The sequence below is a fragment of the Gossypium hirsutum genome, chromosome A11 (assembly GCF_007990345.1).
Source record: "Gossypium hirsutum isolate 1008001.06 chromosome A11, Gossypium_hirsutum_v2.1, whole genome shotgun sequence".
NCBI lineage: Eukaryota > Viridiplantae > Streptophyta > Magnoliopsida > Malvales > Malvaceae > Gossypium > Gossypium hirsutum.
In genome coordinates this window covers 95248980-95258665 of record NC_053434.1, presented here as the reverse complement: position 1 = coordinate 95258665, position 9686 = coordinate 95248980, and positions in this window count along the sequence as shown.

Here is a 9686-nt window from a genome sequence, read left to right as displayed (position 1 = left end):
AATGTGGTCAACATAAGAAAAAGAAAACAGCATAAACATTAATGTCTCAAAATCATAGTGGACAAACATGAGCTAATATCAACCAATCTATTCCACATTGTTGGAGAAATAAGGAAGATGAGAGAAGGAGAAATAAGATGGTGAGATGAAATGATCACATTTGGGGGGAATTGGGAACTATATCATGTGCTATACTGTTCATAGTGCTTGAACCATTTGGAGATGACCTTTCTTTGAATTCGTACCAACCTAAGCCTCAGAACGTTAAAAGCCACTAAGTCTTATGTGAGCGTCTCCTTTTACAAACCAAAACTTGTAGAAACTTAATGTAAAGGATTAAGTTGCTTTCTTTCATACATAAATACATCATATCTTCATGTCCTATTGTGATGGAATAATGTGTAAAAATTGAACTAAGGCGGTTTACTCTCGAAGTTATAAGTTTACAATGCATCAAATTTGAGTTGTACAACGAAAAGAACTTGGTACATAATGCACGCTTGGTCATCAAATGTCAAATAAATTCATTGTCTAGCGGTTGTCCTTTCTTTTGCATGTTGGGTCTATTTGCTTGAGGACAAGCACAAAGTTAAGTATGGGGGATTTGATCTGCCACAAATTGATGTGGCAAATTAAGCTCTTCCAGTATACTTAAGGAGTTTTTTCTCAAGCAAAATAATGTTTTTATCATAGTTTTTCATTATTTTTAGATTTTTAGTAAATAAGTGAAAATGTCTTGTTTTTTTCCCATTTTGTGAACCAATTTGGCCAATAGTTCCATTAGGAGGCCTAACATGTGATTGACTAGTGTAGGGACATTTCAGAGGTTGAAAACGAGCAAGAACAACACAAGGAAAATGTATCATGATATTTACACCTTGGAATCGTGACACCTCCAGTGGTTTGGAAGAATGGAAACATCATTCAGTGGTATCGCGATATCTTCTTTGGATGTCCTGATATCTTCTTTTGAGGTGTCGTAATATGCACTTTTGGGTACCGCCACACTACCTTCGTTAGAGGGACAAACTTTGACAAAAAGTGTAGTCTTTGTCCACCCAGTAAACCAATCACATAAAGCCTATGCAGGGGCATTTTTTACAACAAAAAAGCATTAGATGATAGGTTAAAACAACCAAAATTGGTAAGGAGGAGAGACGCACATTAGCTTAGTTTTAGGTTTAGTTTTCTCTAGGTTTTCTCTTACCTTTTTTGTACTTTTTCTAGGGTTTTCATTTTCTCTTCTTCTTCTTTAGTTTAAAGTTTTTTTTTTTTGCATTTACTTGTTCTTAATGTTCTTAATGTTAGTTATCATTGTAGATTAGGTTTATTTACACTTTCAGTCCCTATACATTAGCTTCAAGACACTTTAAGCTTTAGTTTAATAAATTTCAATTTCTTTTACTCTAAATATGTTAAAGCATTAAAGCTTGCCCCTTTAAGTTTTATTGCTTTGGATTTTCTTGTTAAATGCTTTTAGTTTCATGTTATTTAAGTTTTCTTGCATAAACATTCCAACTTTTCATATTTTTCTTAAGTTTTATTATCATAGCTATTTTGTTTTTCATTTCTATGTTAATCTCTTTTATTTTCATCATGAGTAGCTAAACCTCAAAAGGAGTTGGTTGGTGGAGATGTGGATAAGCTTATTTCTAAACCAATGAATAAATTGTAACAAATTGGACTAAATTGAATTGACCTAAAAACTTAAGAAGTGACACCCCTAAGGGAATATCTAGGCAAGTGAGACTGAAAGGCAATCTTGTTGCACATCCGTTCATTGGTCCCGAATTAACCGATGAGACCAACAGATAATCGAAGCTAAGGTCTAAATTGGAAAATTTGAGATTGAAAGATAAAATGGAGCCACTTAGTAATTTAAGCAATTTAAGTTTCCTTTCCGAGAATTGGTGAACAACATTGAAATCAACCAACTACTGTTAATCATTTATTTGGTTAAATCCTTAGTTTTATCTTTTTTCAATTTAGTCCTTAAATTAGCATATTAATTTTTTTTTGCAAAATTTCTTTGTTATGATTTTCCATACTATAAAATCGTATTAGTAGCCACTTAGATTCTATTGTGTATGCTAGGTATCACTCAATCTCCATATCCTTTGGGTTCGATCATTGGAATACTTTGGTGTTCCATTATAATACTATAAATATTACAATTGACATGTACGTTTGCAATAAAATCGGGATTTAAAAATTATCTTATAAATTCGTTGTTTTATGCGCACATGCATGATGCCGGTCAATAAGCATTGTATATTTATATTAACATTTTATTAATAGGAACAGTAATTGAAAATAATTTTCTATGTTAAATTATAAAGTGTCATAAATTTTTAAAAACATTAATTTAATACAAAATATTTTTAATCCTACAATTATATGTATAATAAACATATAAAATTAATAATTATTAAAATCTATAAAATTAAAATTTAATGATAGTATAATAATATATTAAATAACTATTACCGAAATTGATTACCTAATCTGACCTTAAATCGATATACTAAATTAGTATATTAGTAATACATAAAATAATAATATAATGTAATATAATATATAATTATTAATTAAAATATTAATACATCTATAACTATTGTTATAATATAGACTATAATAAAAGATATAGTATTACATTATATTATAATATTTAATCATCGATGCATATATATAAACTATTAATATATTATATGATATGAATAACATTATATAATATAGTAAGAGGGCTAACTTTTAAATATACAAAAAGTATAAGGGCTTAAAGCCATTTTCAACTACTATAATAATAAAGAATAAAATATAATAAGTAATATATAATGTATTACTATTATATATAACTATTAGGGTTAAATATAAAATTGGTACTCGAATTTGTCCACTTCTCCCAGATTGGTACTTAGGGTTTTTTTTTGTCCCAGATTGGTACCTGAACTTTTTTTCAGTCCACTATATTGGGACCTGAGACTAAACATGTTAATTTTTTACTAACATGGTAGCACTGGTCAATTGCACACCGCCACGTGGCTTCCTCTTATACATCCTTTTTTGGTTTTATTTTATTTTTTATTTTCCCTCCTCTTACTTTTTCTTTTCTTTTCTTATTTTTCTTTTTCTTTTTGTGGGCTGCTTCTACACTTCTTCATCCGTCAACCTCCCCAAAATTTCCCAATTTTCATACATCTTTCTTAGATACATCACTGCAATTATCCTTTTTCTTCCTTTAGAAGTACAACTTCGCACATCTTTTTTTTAGTGAATTAACTTCATACATCTTTTAATCATATACAACACATACAACCTTCACAACAATTAACGAAACCAAACTGATAATCAACAATAAGAAAAATCGAAGGAATAGAGGAAAGCATTAAACTATTGATTTCGTTTGAAGTGTAATGTCGAAATCAGAGTACTCTTCAGTTGGTCGGAATGTAATAAACATGTAACACCCCTAACCTGTCTCTGTCATTGAATTTAGGATTACGAAGTATTAGAACATTAAACAAGTCAAATATCAACAAAAACCACTCAAATATTACTTTAAATATCAAATATTCAAATTCATTCATCATTCATAGCATATATGTAAATACGATATTTATATCGAGCTTATGGAACCTAAAAATCAATTTGAAAACAATCAGGGACTAGTTTGAAATAAAACAAAAAATTATAGAAAAATTTCAAAAATGGGTCACACAACCATGTAACAAAGCCCAGGCCATGTGGCCAAACTGTGTACAGTTTGAAAATAGGGTCACATGGCCATGTCCTAGACCGTGTGTGATTCGAAATAAGATCATAGGATTGTGTCTTCAATCCATGTAACATCTTGATGCCGTGTGGAAAAACTTGCACCTAATAATCAATCTAACATACGGTTGTGTTGGGTGGCTGTGTGACAGCCCGTGTCCCAGGCCGTGTGCACCTAAAATGACTTCTAAAACAAGACAAATCTTTACTTATCAATTGGGTACCAAGTCAAACCAAAACCACCAATTTCATACCTTCAAAACACACTCAAACATGCTTGAAATGTACCAAATTATTCAACCAAGTGCTTAAACAATATGCCCTCATTGGCACCATATTTCAACAAATCAAAACAACCAAAATGAATATGATCAAACATACCAAAACTACTAAGGTAAAATATCACATATCACATATCACATATCAACAAATTTTGACCAATTCAATGCTAACATAGTTTAGACATATCACATATCAACAAATTTTGACCAATCATAAAACCTAAAAACAAGCATGTAACTAACTCATTCATGACAACATTAAGCAAAGAAACGAAGCAAAGCACATTCAAGCTATCATCAATTTGATCATTACTATCACACATATACATAATTACATAACCATTAGGGGCCAACACGATTCAAAATGACCAAAATAAGTATAGCATATCCTAGGTACATGTAATGCCCTAAAAATTTAGGTCTTTTTTTAATTTTACCATTTTGTGCATAATTTCCTAATTGATGCTGTGGTTAGTTGAATTAGGTGTGTTTGGGGGTGTTAGGGAGGTTCTAGGTTCAAGTTTCGGCTTTTGTAGCATCTTCATTTTTGCTCTTAAATGAACCTAAGCGCTGGCACTGAGGCCTTATCAGTAAACCTGGTGGGTTGATGTCACAAAGAGCCTTGTGGCTTAGTGGCCAGTGGCATGTGGAGCTATGGAGGCGGCATGGGTTCGAATCCCATGGCAAGCAAAGGGTATTTAATTTTGCTGAAGGGGGCGGCCAGAGTTTGAAGTGGATTCGAACTCTGCTGTATGGGAGTTTGAACTAGTCTTGGGAGTGGATCATGGAGAGATAAGGGGAGTATTATGTAGAGATTAACATGGAATTTGAATTCGGAAGGCGGTTGTTGCCAAATGAGTGTGTGAGGGGGGTAAATTCGGCTAAGAGGTTTGGAGAGTGTTTTTTCGACATCTTGGGTAGAGAGTAGGTGCCGAACCTTTCTTTTCTTATTTTTTCTTTTTGCTTGTTTTGGTCATTTTTGGATATCACTCTCCTTTGCCGACTTCTTTGTGTACCTGTCGGGTAGAGCCGAAGTTGTTGTTTCATTATGTGTCGATTAGTAAGACCTTCTATTTACTTTCTTGCTTTTCTCTCTGAAGTCACTGACTGAGCACTATCCTAGCTCACACTCAACACTGTGCCGAAATCCTCTTCTCCCTCTTCTTACTCTCAAATCTTTCTTCTTTCATCACACCTTTGTACCGTCCCTACCTTTGAAACTTTGGCCGAATACCATTTTCAATTGGGTTGCTTTTGTGAAAGCTGAATACCTCTTCTCTCTACCGAATCTTTTCTTGTCTCTTAGTCATTTTTTTAAATCCCTATGATTACTCGGTTAGTTTGATTGAGTGAGTTCGGTTCCTCTCTTCTAGTGGTAAGTATACTGCGTGATGATTGTTAACCGTGTTCTCTTATTATGTTCTCTAGCTGAATATCACTTTTTCATAGTTCTCTGTATTTATCGAGTGGTGATTCCTTCTTCTATGTTGTATGTTCGCGAGATTCAGTTATCACTGAGGAACAAAGGGTGCAGAGCGTTATTGGGCCATCGGAACCCTGTTTGCCAACGCTTGGGTAAGCTGATTACTCCTTATCTTCTTAAGTGTGTTGTCTTTAGGGGCAGTAGATTACTTTAACTTAGTTTTATCTATTAAACGGTCGTGTGTACAGTTTCCGGCCGAGTTACGCAAGATCAACCCTAACTAATCTAGACATCGTTGGCCACTCACTCTTCGATCAAGGTAAGTAGAAGAGTTGGATTAAGAGTAGTTGTTGCATTGGAATGTAGTGGAGACTAAGTAAAGGTTGGGTTGATTGTAGGCCTTGGACTTGTAGGGGATTCTGTCACTTCAACAAATCAAGGTGTGTAACCATACACCCCTCTTTTACTGTTCAAAAGCCGAAAAGGGGGTATACCTACCCCACTACGTAATCATCAAATGGCAAATAAGCCAAAACTTTGGCTTATACGACCATGTGAGTGCGCGAACGCTTGCAAGGTCATTTGAGTTACTAAACCCGGGCGACAGACTGTAAGAGCCACCGCGAACGCCCTCGTGGGCTTGATCCATAATGGCATTTGGGCTGAGTGTGGGCCCATTCCACCGTTCGTTCTGAATGAGTTATCTAAATCTTACAAGGAGACTGTAGACCCTTAAGGGGGTCGTTATTTGTATCGAGACTGTGAAATCTGTTACATGACCGAAATACCCCTAAAGGGGCGTAATTACTATTTTGCCCTTGACTGATTAGTAATCCGAATGTTGAAAGTGGTAGGTTAAATGATATGCATGCACATTTTATTTATGACACGACATCTGCATGGGGTTGGGCTTGTGTTGTGGAGGAAGTACTGTACTGGTGACTTTGTCACATATATATACTGGTGGCTTGCCACACTCACTGTTACAGCAGCTATGTAGCTTATTATTACTACTGGCAGCTTTGCTGCAATATTGGTGTGCTGGTTGGGTTGGTCGATTAATATCCCCACAAGCGTGCTGGTTGGTACGGGTGGTGTGCTGGATGGTTATTGGATAGGTTGCATTTCGTACTGTGTTGATATTGAATAGGGCTTCAGCCCAGACTGTACTGAGAAGGGTTTCGGCCCAGGACTGCACTGATACTTGTTGACCACTGTCTGCTTTGATGTTGGATTTTCACACTGACTTTTCGAAAACTCATCCCGTTTCTTACTGTACAGGTAATCCCTGAGCTTAGATGGTTTGGAGCCGCGAGGTACTCGGAGATGGCCACACATCCGTTTATGTTACTTTTAAATTGTAACTAGATTTCATTGGGTTTTTAAGTTATGTAATAAGGCCATTGGTAGATTTTAACTTTAAAATTTTGGATTGTGTTTTCTTAACTATATTGGTAGCTTAGGAAAACATGGGTTTTACAAAAGGGCATGTTTTTGGAACACGAGCATCCAACAGCACAATTTTTTTTAAAATAAAAAGAATACAATAACAATAAAAAACTTTTACGATTTTAAACGAGGTAATGAGCCTAAGGCAAACAAGTTGGTAAGTGTTTTAATGAAGACTATGGGTGTTTAATTACAAACGAATTTAAGCTCTTTAAAAGTTTTTCACTCAAAAGATCAGTTTTACGATAAGTTGGTCTGATGTGACGCACCAGATTTGGCCGTAACGTCTAGGCCAGGTTTGGGGCCTTACATTTAGTGGTATCAGAGCCAGGTTACAAAACTCGACTATGGATTAGGTTTCAAAATTTTGGTAAAAGTAATAAGACGTTGTGTAGGGTGTTTTTGAAATATGGGTCAGTAAGGTGTGGCACACCGAGTCTTCGGGGCCAAATCTGTAAGTTTTCTATTAGTATATATTACTGTAAGTGTGATATTGGAAACTGTTATAGTTGGTAGCATTAAATCTTTGGTTAGAGTAAACTGGAACTTTAGGAGACTAGTATTGGTAGTGAGATTGTGACCAACGAGAACAAAACCCTAAATATTGTTTGTCATAAAATATCTTTAATAATAAACTGGAATTATGAGCTAATGGCATAAAACTCTAATTTAGATAAAGCGCGTATCGATATGAGCACTGGAGGTATTCGTGAAAGGGGTACGCGGGGCCGTGGTAGAGGCTGAAGGGGAGTTAGGGCTCGATCTTCGGCGTCGGGTCACATGCCTGCGGGGGAGACACCGACTTCACCAGTAACTGAGACTGGGTCACATGATCGAGTAGTTGGAGACGATGCCCTGTCTCAGGCGATGCTACAGGTTCTGGAAAGAGTCGCTGGAACTAGTACAAGATCAGTGGCCCGGGGGTCAATTTCTGAGGGACTTCGGTCCAATGGGGCAGAAATTTTTAAGGGCATTTCAGGAGTAGCTCCGAACGTGGCTGAATATTGGTTAGAGGCTATAGAGCGGATAATGGACGATCTAGACTGTACCGGGGAGCATAAATTAAAATGGGCAGTGTCGTTACTGCGAGATGAGGCTTATCAATGGTGGCTCACTGTGAGGGAAGGTACACAAGCTGACCACTTGACTTGGGACTTCTTTAAAGTATCCTTCCAAGGGAAATATGTGGGCGCAAGTTATATGGACGCCCGAAGGAAAGAATTTATGAACTTGACTCAGGGGAATAGGACGGTGGCGGCTTATGAGGCAGAGTTCTTACGACTGAGTCGTTATCCTCGTGGGATAGTAGCTACGGAGTACAAACGCTGTGTACGGTTTGAGGATGGACTTCGCGATAAGTTGAGAGTTTTAATAGCTCTTCAGAGGAAGCGGGATTTTGTTGCCCTGATTGAAAAAGCAAAGATAGCTAAGGATGTAAAGCACTCTGTGTGCCGGAATCGAGAGAAAGATAGGGGCAGAGGTAAAAGGGATGTTGGGTTCACAGGTTCAGTAAGCAGGCCTAACAAAAGGGCTAGGCTTGACAAACCAGCCCGAGTGGGAGATCCTGCTGCTCTGCAAGATCGCAGCCTTGTGCTGAATGTGGGAGATCTCATTCAGGGGAGTGTTGGAAGAAGATTGGAGCATGTTTTAGATATGGGTACACAGAGCATCTAGTCAGGAATTGTCCTCAGAGACCTACACAGACGCAAGCTACAGGGCAGGGTCATGTTCAGCCAGTGAGAGGTCGTGGTCAGGCCAGGGGTGGTAATGGGTTTGGCCGAGGACGTGGAACACCGGGCAGGGGCACAGGTACTATTGAGGTGAGCCAACTGGCTTTGGCGTCGTCGAGAGGATGGTGACGCCCCTGATGTCATAACCGGTACGTTTTTAATTTATAAGTTGCCTTATGTTGCCTTAATTGATATTGGACCACGCATTCGTATGTTGCGTGCACTGTGTCTGGAATGTTGGGTATTCAATCTGAGAGCACTGCTAGTGAAATGACGGTATTGAGCCTGCTAGGACAATCGGTCAGGGTGAGTAGGTTGTTCAGGGATGTGCCCTTAGAACTTCAAGGGGTGGTGTTTCCTGCGAATTTAGTGGAACTGCCATTCGGGGAATTTGATATCATTTTGGATATGGATTGGTTAGTAAAGCATCGTGTAAAGTTGGATTGTACTGCTAAACGATTGGTGTTGAGATCTTCAGAGAAGGAGGAGGTGGCTATGATAGGGAAGCGAAGGGATTATTTGTCTAATGTGATATCGGCGTGGAGAGCCGAGAAACTGGTTCGCAAAGGTTGTGAAGCTTTCCTGGCATATGTTAGCAATTCTGAAACTAAAAGTCTCACTGTTGAGGATGTTAGAATTGTTAAGGAGTTTACGGATGTTTTTCCTGAAGAGCTTCCAGGCTCGCCTCCAGATCGTGAGGTCGAATTCGGTATTGAGCTCTTACTTGGAACAGCTTTAGTGTCCATCGCCTCGTATAGGATGGCACCAAAAGAACTAGTGGAGCTAAAGGCTCAAATTCAAGAACTGTTGGATCGAGGGTTCATTCGACCTAGTGTGTCCCCGTGGGGAGCACCAGTGTTGTTTGTGAAAAAGAAGGATAGGTCCATGTGCATGTGCATTGATTACCGACAACTAAATAAGCTGACCATCAAGAACAAATACCCTTTGCCGAGGATTGACGATTTATTTGATCAGCTACGGGGAGCTGCCGTGTTCTCTAAAATAGATCTTCGATCTGGGTATCATCAGCTA